Source organism: Mirounga angustirostris, unplaced genomic scaffold (assembly GCF_029215605.1).
Source record: "Mirounga angustirostris isolate CCGP_5_RB_7025 unplaced genomic scaffold, mMirAng1.0.hap1 SCAF_7, whole genome shotgun sequence".
In the NCBI taxonomy this organism is placed as follows: Eukaryota; Metazoa; Chordata; class Mammalia; order Carnivora; family Phocidae; genus Mirounga; species Mirounga angustirostris.
Genome location: NW_026991715.1, coordinates 1,159,987 through 1,174,408, shown reverse-complemented (window position 1 = coordinate 1,174,408; position 14,422 = coordinate 1,159,987).

Genomic DNA, 14,422 nt, shown 5'->3' with positions numbered 1-14,422 from the left:
CTGTGTTGCTGAGGCCCTGGGCAGACGAGGGTGCTCAGAAGGGCCAAGTGGAGCCCCCCTGGGGATGCTGATTTGGGTGACTTCACTGAGAAGTGATTCTGGCAGGCTGGTACGGAAGCTGAGCTGGAAGTGGCAGTGGCAGAGGGAGGTGGTGTTGACAGAGACTGGGATTTTGAAGAAAGACCTGACCTCTAGGGAGGGGCAGGCAAGGCCAGCAGACATCACTCCCAGTTCTGGGTGAGTGGCAGGAGACCAGGCCCAGAGTGGCCCTAGCTGCCAAGACCTCCCCATCTCTGCCTGTAGGGACTCTGCCTGTGTCTACACCTGCAAGTAAAGCTGGACCAGGCCATCACATCTCTGGAGCCAGGGGTTTGACTTCCCTCTTTCTGGGCCCCCCTCCTCCAGCCATTTTGCCCCCAGGGTTTCCAGGCAGGTCCAGCTGCTCCCCCCATCCCCCAACCCTACTCTGGCTCTGGCCAGGTTCTCAAAGGTCTACCAGGGAGGGTGGGGCACAGACATGCACATGCCTGGGTGCACACCGAGCCTCCGTCTTGACCCTCGAGTGCCCAGCCTGGGGATTGAGTAGTGGCCACTCAGATTGGTGAGGTGGGGATGGGGGTCTAAGGGCATTTACAGCCCAGGTCCAGGGGATGACTAGGTTCCTGGTGCCTGCCCATGATGATAGGAAGCACTCAGATCCCTGGGCACCATCAGGCTGCTCTGAACAGCACGGGAGGGTTCCAGAGCAGAGGACTCACCCCCCTCCCCCAATCCCAGTGCCTGCAGCACTGAGGCCAAGACTAATAAAACACCCACCTCCCAGGAGACAGCTTTATCTTGTTGATTGGAAGTCTGCCAGCCCAATTTATGATGGAACATAAGCTCTCCAAATCTGAATTTATGCTCTGTAGTATAACGAGAGGTCAGTGGGATTAAAAGTGGGCTTGTGAGAGAGCCATAGGCAGCTCAGTCCTCCGCGCTGCCACAGGAACCTCATGGCCTGAGTCCCTGCACCCAAGGGAGGACAGCACAGCCCAGCAGCAGGACAGGAAAAGGGAGGGCAGGGGAGAGATCAGCCTGAGAAGGGGAAAGAGGATGGGAGGCCAGGCAGGAGAAGCGGACAGAGTGGGGCACGGAGCCTGGGGCTGCTGCTGGCCTGGACCATCAGTGTGACAAAGCAGGCACTGGGGAAGAAGGGTAAAGACAGGTAGGGATCAGAGGCTTTCATGCAGGGACAGGGGAGCTTTCTCTCGCCACCAAGCCCTGGGCTAGACCCTGGCCCTGAGAACGGGTAGGAGATGGCCCTGAGGCAGGCTGAAGGACAGAGTTCCGACCCTGGCCCTGGGGCCCAGCTCAGTCAGACCAACCTCCCTGTCCCCCTCCTCGACACCTTCTGTCTTCAGCACCCCGTGGAGTCCTGGGTGAGGGTGAGAGAGGGGTGTGCTCTGTTTAGGTGGGGCCCTGCACACCCGTCTAGCATGAGACTGACTTTCTGAGGACAGGCTAGACCCTGGCTTCAGAGTTTATACAAATAAACGAAATGAGAAGTGCTGGCAGCCCTGATCGGATTACAGAGTCATTCATTCTTTGGTCGTTAATAATTTGTGCAATAAAGGGTTGCAGCCGCTCAGTGTGAGGAGGAGGCTGTGGCCCAGCCTTCCCTTGGCGCCGGGCCGCGGGAGCTGGAAACATAAATTATTAGTTTCTTATCGCTCAGCCTGCCATCGCTCATGCTGCCAGGAGCCTGGCAGGAGCCAGCGGCAGTCCCACCGCCTGCCTTGGCCGGACTCTCAGCTGCCGTTTGTTGGGAGACTCTGGATGAGGCCCCTCATCGCCCACCCCAGCCCCTCACTGGTGGGACCCTGGGCCTTCAGGGGCTGCTTAGGGGCTGCAGCTGGCACTGAGGCCTATTCTGGAGCTAGGGGAGCTTTGGGGTTTGAGTTCTTGTGCTCTGAGCCTCAGGCCCTCCCTCTCTGTGAGTGAAGCCGAACCACTGGAGGTCGGTCAAGCAACCGCCCACTCCTGGCCCATGGTATTTGCTCAAAAAGGGCAGTGGTCATTGTGAGCAACACCACGGAGGTCCACAAACCGCTCTCCACCTTGGCCAACCCCCCGGTCAAGGGAAAAGAAAGGTCTGTATCCGGGTGCATGTCAGCTCCTCTTGGTATGAACGTGCCTTCCTGGGTGGGACTCAGAGCGTGGTTTGGACCAGAGTCAGGTGAAACCTTTCTCTGGCCTTGCTTTGTGGTGTCTCTTCCAGCTTTCTGCATTTCCCTGGTTTCTCTGTGGGTCACAGGAGTAACCAGCCGTTTCCTGTCTGGGGTCAGGCTGCGGTGTCCCAGCAGGAACAGGGGTCTCCGCCCCGAGATTGTGCCCATAATTCCTTTTTTTAAAAAAGATTTTATTTATTTATTTGACAGAGAGAGACACAGCGAGAGAGGGAACACAAGCAAGGGGAGTGGGAGAGGGAGAAGCAGGCTTCCCGCCGAGCAGGGAGCCCGATGCGGGGCTCGATCCCAGGACCCTGAGATCATGACCTGAGCCGAAGGCAGACGCTTAATGACTGAGCCACCCAAGCGCCCCTGTGCCCATAATTCCTAAAGTGGCCTCTCTGATTACATCTGATCTGTAATCAATCGGGGATTTCAATATCGAATAAGGGAAATTTTATGACAAATAAACAGAAGAAAACGAGTCCCCTTTGAAAATAGGTGGGCAGACACAAAGGCACCTATTGTGTGATTCCACTTACAGAAACATCCGGAACAGGGAAAGGAACAGGGAGAGAAAGCAGCTTAGGGGTTTCCAGGGTCTGGGCTGGGGGAGAAATGGGCAGGGGGGCTTCTGGTTCGGGGACTCCTTTGAGACATGAGATATTCCGCAGCAATCTTCTGTGGTGTGGTGGCACAGCGTTGGGAATGTACTTATGCTCATTACATGTTCAGTTGAAAACAAGTAATTTTATTTAAAACAAATAATAAACAGTATACAGAACATGAAAATGAACAATATGAACCAGAACAATATGAACCAGAGAGAAAGAACATAGGGGGAGGGGATGAAACAATCTGGCGGGGCGTCGGGGTCCGGCGATGGACCTAAGGGTAATTGTACAAGGAGCTCTCCCCGCAGGGCTGTGGGCTCTGGATGTGGCTCTGGGAGCCCTGCGGGAGCAGGAGTAGGGGCAGGGGTTGGGATAGGGGCAGGGCCAGGGGCAGGGCCAGGTGTAAGGGCAGGGCCATGGGCAGGGGCAAGGGGAGGGATAGGATCAGCAGTCCTGGCAGGTGCAGGATCTAGGGCAGGACCTGGGTAAGGAACAGGAACAGGAGCTCCGGCAGGCGCAGGGGCAGGGGCAGCAGGTCTGGCAGGGGAAGGGGCAGAAGCAGGAGCAGGAAAAGGAACAGGAACAGGAGCTCAGGCAGGGGCAGGGGCAGGGGCAGCAGGTCTGGCAGGGGAAGGGGCAGAAGCAGGAGCAGGAAAAGGAGCAGGAACAGGAGCTCAGGCAGGGGCAGGGGTAGGGGCAGGGGCAGCAGGTCTTGCAGGGGAAGGGGCAGAAGCAGGAGCAGGAAAAGGAGCAGGAACAGGAACTCAGGCAGGGGCAGGGGAAGGGGCAGCGGCAGCAGGTCTTGCAGGGGAAGGGGCAGAAGCAGGAGCAGGAAAAGGAGCAGGAACAGGAACTCAGGCAGGGGCAGGGGAAGGGGCAGCAGGTCTGGCAGGGGTAGGGTTATGGGCAGGAGCAGGGTCAGGGACAAGAACAGGAGCCCAGGAAGGGGCAGGGGAAGGGGCAGCGAGTCTGGCAGGGGCAGGGACAGGAGCAGGAGAAGGAGCAGGAACAGGAGCTCAGGCAGGGGCAGGGGAAGGTGCAGAAGCAGGAGCAGGAACAGGAGCTCAGGCAGGGGCAGGGGCAGGGGCAGCAGGTCTGGCAGGGGTAGGGTTATGGGCAGGAGCAGGGTCAGGGACAAGAACAGGAGCCCAGGAAGGGGCAGGGGAAGGGGCAGCGAGTCTGGCAGGGGCAGGGACAGGAGCAGGAGAAGGAGCAGGAACAGGAGCTCAGGCAGGGGCAGGGGCAGGGGAAGTGGCAGTGGCTCTGGCAGGGGCAGGGGAAGGGGTAGGAGGAGGGGCAGGAGCTGGGTTGGAGCAGTGGCAGGTGCAGGATCCAGGGTAGGAGCTGGGTCAGGGGCAGGATCCAGGGCAGGAGCTGGGTCAGGGGCAGGTGCCAGTTCTTCCTGGTCCACGTCAGGCTGTCCGTGGGTGGGTGCCGGGTCACCTGCCGGCTCCTGGTCTCCTGTTGAAGTCGCAGCCACCACCCCTCCTTCCAAAGCTACCGATGGAGTTGGAACCGGCTCTAGCTCCTCAGGTGGTGGGGCAGCTGTGAGAGGAGAAAAGCTCACCCCGAGCCTGCTCTCCGTGGAGACAGAACCCAGCCCAGGGCCTCCCAGAGAAGCCGCAGCCAGGAAGGAGCCCTCCCCGGGCCGTCTCCCCGACCGCAGTCCACCCGCTGGGCGCTCTGAGCCCAGTCTTTGCTCCAGGCCCCACACCAGCCTCTGGGGGCTCGTCCCTGTGGGGCCAGCACCGACCCATCCCCACACACCACAAACACCCAGCCTCAGCCTTCTCACACTCGGGCTCGGTCTCCGTGGGCTCCGGCTCCTGGACCACTGTCCGGTGACCAACCACCTGGGACAGTGGTCTGGGTGGTGTTGGAGGTCTTGCCCGGCAATCCCCAGCACTTGTTTTTGGGGATGCCTGTGGGGTCAACCCCTCCGTCAGGGAGGAGGGCATGTCCGCCAGCCGCCTCGGGAGGTCATCCGTGGCCTTCTGCAAAGACAGGGACGGGTAGCCGGCTGGAGGCATCACAGCCCTGCCCGGCCATTCTCACTGTCCTCCTGCCCAGTCCCCCTGCTGCTCCCAGATAAGACACAGACCTGTGAGTGCACAGCCCTGCACCCGGGATGCACTGACCCATCCCTGCAGGGCTATCGGGATAAACCCTGGGTAGAAGGGGCAGCGCCCGCACACCCCATCCCACCCAGGCAGCCTCGACCTTGAACATGACCTGCCCACTGGGAATCTGACTCCTCATCAGCCTGCTCCTCCTCAGGGTGGCCCCACCCTGCATGACCCCTCTTTACACAAACGCACACACACGCACACTCACACACAGACACGCACACACACACACACACGGAGGGGGGCCTGGGGCTGCACAGGTCAGATCAGAGCGTGTGGGGCTGGGTGGCCGGCTCTGGGCCTCCTGGTGTCACCTTTCGGGCCTTCCGGCCAAACGGCCAGAGGCGGTGGGGAGCCCTGATCGGACATCCCCAGCGGGGGCCAGCGTTTGCAGGGCGGGCTTTCTTCAGCCTGCAGCATCCAGACTTAGGGAGGCAACAAGCCCACATGTTCATGGTTGGATGATCTCCAACGAAATGAGCTGGGCAGGGGGCTGTCTCTGGAATGTGGGTGCCTTGTTACCTGGGTTCCAAATTCTGTTGGACTCTGTTGTCAGGGAAGTGAGGTCACCACTGCCTGGGGTCCCCTTACCCAACTTCCTCCTCACACAAGACCCCCGCCCCCGAGGGCCCCCTCCCCCGGCTGCTCAATGCTCCCCCTCCCCCCATGCCCCATCCATACAGTGACGTCCTCACAGCCCCCCCACAGCCTTCCTAAGGCCTGGGTGCAGCTGGTGTCCCCGCTGTGAGGACACAGAGCTGGCTTCAGACTGGGCTCCCGTGCGTGCCCAGGGCTGTGACCCTGGACAGACCCTGTGCCTCTCAGGGCCTCCCCAGGCTCCCCATCTGCACAGTGGGGTGTTCTGGCTTCTACTCCTAGGGACGCCATCAGGGGTAGGACCTCTACATACATTCCGGACCTGCTATCACAGGAGGCTGGTGCACACTTGGCAATGCAAGGATGAGCCAGGGGCTGGGCGGGACATGGAGCACAGCTCAGAGGGGCCTGGGTCTGCTCTGGGATCTGGGCAAGGCCACCCCCCTCCTGCATGTGTCCCAGCCCCCGTGGGAAGGTTGTAATGAACTGATTCTGACCTTGTCCTCTCACAGCACAGACTTCCAGGGGCTCCCATTAGGTGAGGCTCAGGGCCCGGGGCCTCGTCTGCGCCCATGTGCTGGGCAGTCCCCACAGTGGTTCCTGGGCATTCCCGCATTCTGCTCACACATCCCTGTGGAATCCCCTCCCCTCCGGGGTGGATGGCCTGTGTGACCGCGCTCTCAGGAAGAGAATGGGGACAAATGCTGGGATGTCATTTCCAAGCTGATGGAGGAAAGTCTGTGACTTCTTCTGGTTCCCTCTGTCGTGTGTTCATTCTCCATCTCCTTCTCTGTTTCTGTCTTTGTCTCTGTGTCTCTCACAGGAGCAGGATCTGTGGACTCCAGGGGTGATGTGAGAAACCTCAGAAGCCTCTCTTGTCTGTGTTTCCCTCTTCTGTCCTGGGGCTCGGTTCCTTCCTAAGGCCTTGTCACCCGGACCAGAGCAGTGAATCTGGAACCTCTTCCAAATGGAGACCTGGAGGCTGCAACAAGGAGGGTCTTGGCCTTGGTCCCCAGGCTAGTGGTCAGTGCTCTGCCACGTTCTGCGTACCCAGGTCCTCAGCCCCCCAAGCCCCCAGTCTGTCCCCTGCTCCGAAGGACCTCGAGGGAGTACAAAGCATTTTCCAAGGACTGGGAGCACAGGGGGTCGGTGATGGAGATCCAAGGCCAACAGGCTCTTCCACAAGCCTGTGGGACCCTAGGGACACTGCATCTCTACAGCCCAAGTGACAGAAGAGTAATCTGAGGCCTTTGTGCTGGAGCCCCTCTGGACTTGGGGGTGGGTATCTCTTCCTGCTTCCAAATACCCAGGTTGGTGATGGACACCGGAACCCAGACCCTGTCCTCTCCCAGTGCCCTGGCAACCGCCCTGGGCCCCTTGGGGACCCCTGACCCTCAGCCTGGCCTGTCTCCCCTCCCCATGCTATGGATCTGGGTCCTTGACAGGAGTCCTGATGCCCTGCCCCATGGCCCAGCTGTCTGCAACCTGTTTCTTCTTTCCCCCCTGTCACCCACCTCGCTCCCAGGGTGTCCTCCCCTTCTGACCCCCAGTTGGGCAGTCAGAGGGGTGTGTGTGTGGGTGTGGGTGTGTGTGGGGGGGTGGGTGTGCGAGTGCACGTGCCTCTACGTGCCTGGGGATGCCAAGGTCATGTCCCCACATGGGACGGGGTGGGTAGCTCTTCCCGAGGATCTGAGGGCCTCTCACCCCCAAAGCAAACCTCATGGGAGGGTTGGGACTGGCCTAGGACTGGAGAGCAGCTCCTTGGACTCTGCACCCCTCAGTTGTCCTGGGCCAGTCCCTGCCTCTCTTGACCCAGGTTCCCAACTGTCCCTGAGGGTCGGACATGGAAAGGCTTGAACGTGGCTGCTCCTCCAGGGGTAGGTGGGGGACAGGTGCACCAGGCACACAGGCCTCCCCACCGAGAGGGCCAGCCAGGTGTGTCATGGCCATGTGTGCACAGATGACCTGCCCACAGCTCCTGGAACATGACCCAGCCCTGCGGCAGATGTGCACGAGACCCATGGCTCCGCACCTGACCGGTCCCCCGCGTTCCCTCACCACCTCGGAGACAAGGGCTCTTCTTCGTCTTAGGGCCCGTCATCCTTCAGACAATGAGAGCAGAGGGATCCGTATGTAGAGGAGGCCGGCAGGGCGTCCCACGGAACGTCGTGTGCCCAACTCTGCTTTGTCGTCTAGGCTGAGCGGAGGACCCCCACCTAGAAAGAGGCCCGCGGGGCACGGACATTCATCTGCCCTGTTCCCTGAAGTATGGAAAATGTCTAGAAGGGGCTTCCTGTACATGTGTGGAGTCGATGAAGCCCAGCCAGCACCTTTCAGATATCTGAGTGGCTCTGGGGCCCCTCTGCCAGCCCCCAGGGATCCCTGCTCTGGCTCCACCCAGGATGGGAGCCCCAGAGGGAATCTGAAACCTCCTCACAGCCAGGAATGCGGCTTTGCCCGGGACACAGGACAGCGAGGCTTGGGGCAGAGAGCTCCTTCACGGTGGAGAGGAACCGCCTCAGCCCCAGGCCACCCTCCCCGTGGGCCGGCCACAGGGTCGGGGAGCGGTCCCAACAGGCCCGACGGCAACCCCGTGTGTGGGGCCTGGCCTCGTGGCACGCAGGGTCCCCAGGAGACACCTGAGGTTCGGAGAGGGGCCGTGCCAGGCCCGAGACACACAGCCCGCAGGTGAGGGGGAGTTTCCGGGCAGGACGGGGGGCCCTGCTCACCTTTGTGAGCAGCAGGTGTGGGAAGGGCTGGGGAGGCGTTCCTCTGGGAGGTGCTCCGGGAGAGGGGCCACAGGAGAGGGCATGGCCCGGCTCCACCAGCTTCCTCAGGCTGTCAGCACGGACCGCCCACGGCCTCTAGCTCGCCCCCAGCGGCAGGGCCCACTCAGGTTCACGGTGGGGTTGATCTTTGGATAATGGAGGGACAGTTCACAACACAGAAACTGCAAAACTCTTTCTGTCCGTGTCCTGAAGTGCAACAGAATATCCAAATTGGTTCGGATCATCTTCCACGTATGTGAAGGGTGATTTTGTACCTGGCCAAGGATGGGGCTGGACCGGGTGTGTGTGTCTGTGCGTGAAGGACCAGGTGTGTGTGTGTGTGTTTGAAGGACTGGGTGTGTGTGTGTGTTTAGCGTGTGTGTCTGTGTGTGTGTATCTGTGACGGGAGCAGCCCAGACCCCTTGGGTTGAGATCATGGCCACGTAAGGGGCACAGCCGTCGTGGCACCCCGGGTCGTCAGTGTCCCGGATGGCGTCGGGGCAGGAGACCCTCCCGGCCCTCCCCGAGCCCGGTCCTGGAGCGCCCTCATCCCCACATTCCCCCGGAGCCCGCACCAGCCCTTACCAACTGCCTGGTGCACGTGCCCCACGCTGGGGAGCCGTCGAGTGAGGCTCCTATTGACCAGTTTGTCCCCAATTTCTTCCATGGGGCTCTGCGAAGACAGTGAGCGGCGCCCGGCCCGGAGGCATCACAGCCCTGCCCGGCCGTCCTCACCGTCCTCGTACCCAGGCCCACTGCTGCCCCCAGATCAGACACAGCCCCGTGCGGGCACAGCCCTGCGCCCGGGGTGCAGTGACATGTATCGACAGGGCTCCGGATCAACCCTGGGGAGAGGAGGCCGCCCCAGCACAGCCCGTCCCACCCAGCCAGCCTTGACCCGGGGTGTCAACATGATCCACCCACCAGGCATCTGGCCCCTCATCACCCTGCTCCTGCTCAGGGTGGGCTACCCTGCCCGGGACCTCTGCACACACACACACACAGACACACACACAGGAGGGGCGCTGGGCTGCACAGTCGGATCACAGCGGTGTCTGGCTGGCCTGGCTGGCTCTGGGCCTCCCTGTGTGCCCTTTGGGCCCCTCCAGGCAAATGGCCATAGGTGTCAGGGGTGGGAACTGACCCCAGGTCTGCAGTGGAGGCAACGGCTCTCACTGTCGGCTTTGCTGAGACCACATCCTGGGGACATCGGGATACAGCAGGATTGCAGCATCTCTAGCCAAGTGAACTGAGTAGGAAGGGGGCTGTCTCTAGAATGTGGGTGCCTGTGACAGCCCTTGGGCATCTTGGGGACGCCCTGGCCATCAGCCTGGCATGTCTCCCCCGAGCCCCATGCTACGGCCCCGGGCATGTTCCCAGGAGACAATGCCCACAGCCCACGGCCCAGCTGCCTCCAACCTCCTCCTTCTTTCCCCCTTGTCCCATCCAGGTTCCACGCCCCCTTGGACGCCCCTGGGGAGTTTGTGTGTGTGTGTGTGTGTGCGCGCGCGCGTGCACGCAGAGAGCCTTGTGCGTACGTGTGCCCGCGTGAGGATGACCAGAGGAAAGGGCCCCACATGGGAGTGTTGGCAGGGGTCCCCCGGATCTTAGGGGCCCTCGTTCCCAAAGGAAACCCCCTGCGAGGTGCAGCTTGGCCTCGGAAGCTGGAACCCTCCCTGTTCCTCTAGCCTCTGCTCAGCTGGTGGGTCCCAGGCCAGTCCCTGCCTCTCCTGCCCTCAGTTTGCCGACTGTCCCATGAGGGCCTGGAGGAGGACCTTCATTAGCGTGGTTCGGCGTGGCCGGTCAGCTCCCACCTTTTGGGTGGACGTGGCGCAGGTGCACTCCGGGTGGGCGGGGCCCTCCCACCAACGGTGGGTCGGAGGCAGGTGGATCCTGCGCAGGCGCACACGGCCCAGCAGACGGCGCCTGCGCGGGACCCCACCTGCCAGCAGGCCTGCACAACCCCGGGGGGCTGGCTGTGGCCTTGGTCCTCCGTGTCCCGATCTCCACTGCCTGCTCAGTGACCCTCACGTCCTCTTAGGCCGGAGGCCAGCCCCAGTCCCGCCAGGCAGGGCCGCTGGACTGAGTGGACACGAAGACCTGGGGACTAGAGAGAAATGAAATATACCCCCGCTGCCGTCCTGGCCCCCACGTTCCACTTCAGTGTTCGTCTCAGTGCATGGCAGGGGGGTCAGGGGAGGGTGATGGGGACACGTGTGGCAGGGAGGAGGTCAGGCCTCCTTTTCCTCCTCTACATCCCCTCCCCCTGTCTTCCTGGCAGCAGCCCCTCTCCCCAAAATCCGGCACTCAAACACCTTCATCTCCCTGCTTTCAACCCCAACCCATCCTCCTGAGGTGGGAGGCACTGGCCCCATCTCCAAAGTAGAAAACTGAGGTCCCAGGAGTTCCCACAGGAGCTTGCCAGTCACAGGGCTGTGACATGGCCCTGCTGTGGGTTTGAACCCAGCTCAATCTGACCCAAAGCCTGAGCTTACAGAGGAGCCGGAGGAAGGAGCCTTTGAGCCCAGGCTTGGAGGTGAGGCCATCCTGGATGGGGGTAATAGGGAGGGACGGCAGGGGTTCTGAGCGGCAAATTCCTGCCGGGCTCCCTGGGGGACGAAGGCCTTACAGAGGCTGGAGTGGGCTGAGGGGTGCACACTGGGGAGCATGTCTAGAGCAGATCACGCAGGGCTCTCTGGATATTGGGCAAGGAGTCAGGGGACACTGCGGGTTGAGGGGTTCAGGGGACACGATCCGCACAGTCTTACCAGAGCCACAGCATCGTAGATTTAGAAGGAGCTTGGTGGGCATGTTATTGTCCCCACCCAAGCATGGATCACCAAGCAAGCACGAGCCGGAGGTGAGGAGGCTGCCGCAGTTTCCTCCTGTGTAGAGTGGGGGCGGTGGTGGTCGTCTGCGTCCTTCCAGGTCTGGGCATGGTGCCTGGAAGGTCCAGAGGTGGCTTCTTGTCAGAGTAGCTAGCTGTTCCAGTGAGGTCAGTCCTCAGAGACGTCTGAGTCAGGAGACCAAAGGGACGCCCCACGTGCCCAGTTTAGGAGGATGCTCTTGGACATGGTGCCGATCTTCATGTCCAGGCTGATGGGGTTGAGGCAGCGGCGCCCACCTGCTGCATGGAGAGCGGCAGGGAGGAGCCGTGGTTGCAGACCCCGAGACACGGCGCTCGTGTGAGTCCGAGGCTCCCACAGATGTGATGGAGGCTGAGGAGGGGGAGGTGCTGACAGAGGCTGAGATGATGCCTGAGGTCTCCAGCGACGACTGGGAGGTCAACTCCGGAACTTGAGGAACGGCAAGGCCAGCAGAAACACCAGACTGTGTAAGGCAACCCCGGTCAGCATCTAGCCCAGAAGCTTCTAGAGACTGAGTCTTCTTGGCCCCTTGTGGCTGTGGAGTCGGGACCCAGGCTCAAGGAAGGGATGTCTGTCAGGGAGAAAGGGTGGGACAGTCACCTCCTTTTCCTGGCCATCAGGAATCCTGGGACAAAACCCACACTAATGTTGTCCACATCTCCATCGGGCTGGAGGAGCATGCAGAGCGGGTAGGCGATGTCCCTGCTGCGCAGGTAAGGGCTGCATCTGAGCTGGTTCCAGGACTTGGTGTGAGCGCTCCTTTTGGTCTTGGGTGTTGTGTTGGGGGTGTGGTGGCAGAATGGAAGGGCTGACTTTGCATTGATCCGACATCCTGGGTGAATGGGTGCTCTAGGGTGTCCATGGGCACAGGTGGCTGTGACCCACACATGGGAAGGTGTGAAGGAAGCACACAGAAGACAGTGCCCTGAGCTATGCAGGTTTTCTGCTCATGGGCAGTGCTCCTTGGCAAAATTCAGCTAGTCTGCTTGTTCCTAGAGCACAGAAGGCCCCTAAGGTCGTGAGTGGTTCATGGGAAGTCAGGTCAGTCTGTTGCTGGGCATCATGCCTGGCAGGAGGAGAGCTTCAGCCTGAAATGAACGTCTGGGAGTGACCTGGAATGCCAGGTAGGGTAGAAATTGCCCAGGTAGCCTGATCCATTCCAGTCTGTATTGCTTCTCTACCCAACAACCCAGACCTAGACAATGGCCCTCTGGCTGGCTGGCATCTGGAACAGTTCGAAGGTTCCTCTGGTTCAGTCGAAGGAGAAGATCAAAGTTAGTAGAGCAAAGGAAACTATGAAGATTAGGGCAGAGATACATGGAAGAGAAGAGCACGTGAGAAAAATCAGTGAAAACAACAGTTCTTTCTTTTGCAGGTTTACCAAAATTGACAAAGCGACAAAAATGGAACCACTTTATACCAACCAATTGGCTCCCTGAGATGAAGCAGATCATTCTGAGAAGCACACAAACTACCAAAGTGACTCCAGAAGAAATGGAAACCCTGAGCAGACCTATAATAAGTAAATAGACTGAAGCAGTCATGAGAACTTCCCAAGAATGAAAAGTCCAGAACCTGATGCTTTCCCTGGTGATTTGTCCCACACGTTTAAAGAAGACAGAATACCAATCCTTCTGAAAGTCTGAAAAAAGTACAAGAGGAGGGAACACTTCCCACGTCACCCTAGAATGCCAGCATTGTCCCGATTCCAAAGACGGACAAAGACCTGACAAGAAAAGACAGTTGCAGGCCAAAATCCATTATGAAGAGCGAGGCAAAAATCCTCAACAGAATTCTAGCAGACAGAATCTAGCAGCACATTGACAGGACTCTACATCATGACCAAGTGTGATTTACACCGGGAATGCAAAGGCTGTTCAACGTAGCTAATCAGTGTCCTAGACCACATCCAGAAGAAACATGATCATGTCAATTGTTGTAGGATAAGCTTTGACAAAATCCAAACCTTTTCATAACAAGTGTTCTCAATAAAATAGAAATAGAAGATTCAATTGTGGTAAAGGAGAGGTGCCTGGGTGGCTCAGTGGGTTGAGTGTCCGACTCTTGGTTTGGGCTCAGGTCATGATCTCAAGAGTCTTCAGATTGAGCTCCAGGGAGGGCTCTGCACTCGGTTGGGAGTCTGCTTGGAGATTCTCTCCCTCTGCCCCTCCCCACTTTTGGGCTTGCATGCTCTCAAATAAATAAATACATAAATAAATAAATAAATAAATAAATAAATAACTCTTTAAAAATTATGATAAAGGATATTTATGAAAAATAACTCATATGTATATCATGCTCTGTGGTGAAAGACTGAGAGTTTTCTCCTTAAAATCCCCAAAAAGTCAAGGATGCCCATGTCCACCACTTCATTTCAATATTGTCATGGAAGTTTGGTCAGAGATATTATACAAGATTAGTTACTAAAAGCTCACAAATGGAAAGGAAGAAGAAAAAGGTTATTTATATAGGACATGATCTTCTATGCAAATAATCCTAAGAATTGGAAAAACTTTGTACGAGATTATAATATTTCCCGAAAGGTATGAGCAGAGAAGACCAACACATATGGATCAATGGGATAGTGCTGAGAATCAAGGAATACATACATGTACAGTCAGTTGTTTTCGAACACGGAGACCAAGATCATTCAATGAGGCAAAAACAGTGTCTGCAACAAACGGTTTTGAGAAACCGGATATCCACATACGAAGGAGTGAAGTCAGAGCATTCCCTTCCACCCTATAAAAAATGAACTCCACATGGATCCAAGAATGAACTTTAACAGCGAAAATTCTTAACACTCAGAAGGAAACTAAGAGCACCTAGGGGCAGATCTTCCTTCCCTTGGATTTGGCAATATGGTGTTTCTTGTATGGCACCCGAAGCCCAAGCAACAACAGAGAAAACAGAGACACTGGACTTCAACATTGCTAAAAACTTTTGTGAATGAAAGGGTAATCTCAAGAGGATGTAAAGAAACCCAAAGAATGGTAGGAAATATTTGCAAATCTCATAGGAGTCTTGCATCTAGAATGTGTACAAAACTCCTCCAACTTAAGAACCTAAGCAACCCCACTGAAAATAATAGACATTTCTCCAAAGAAGATAGTCAGACGACCCAGTGAGCACACGGGGCGATTTTCCTCATGAGATCGTAGGAAATGCAAGCCAACACCACAGTGACATGCCTTCCTCCACCCAGGCGGAGGGGCTCCAAGATCGGGTCAACCTTCCTCT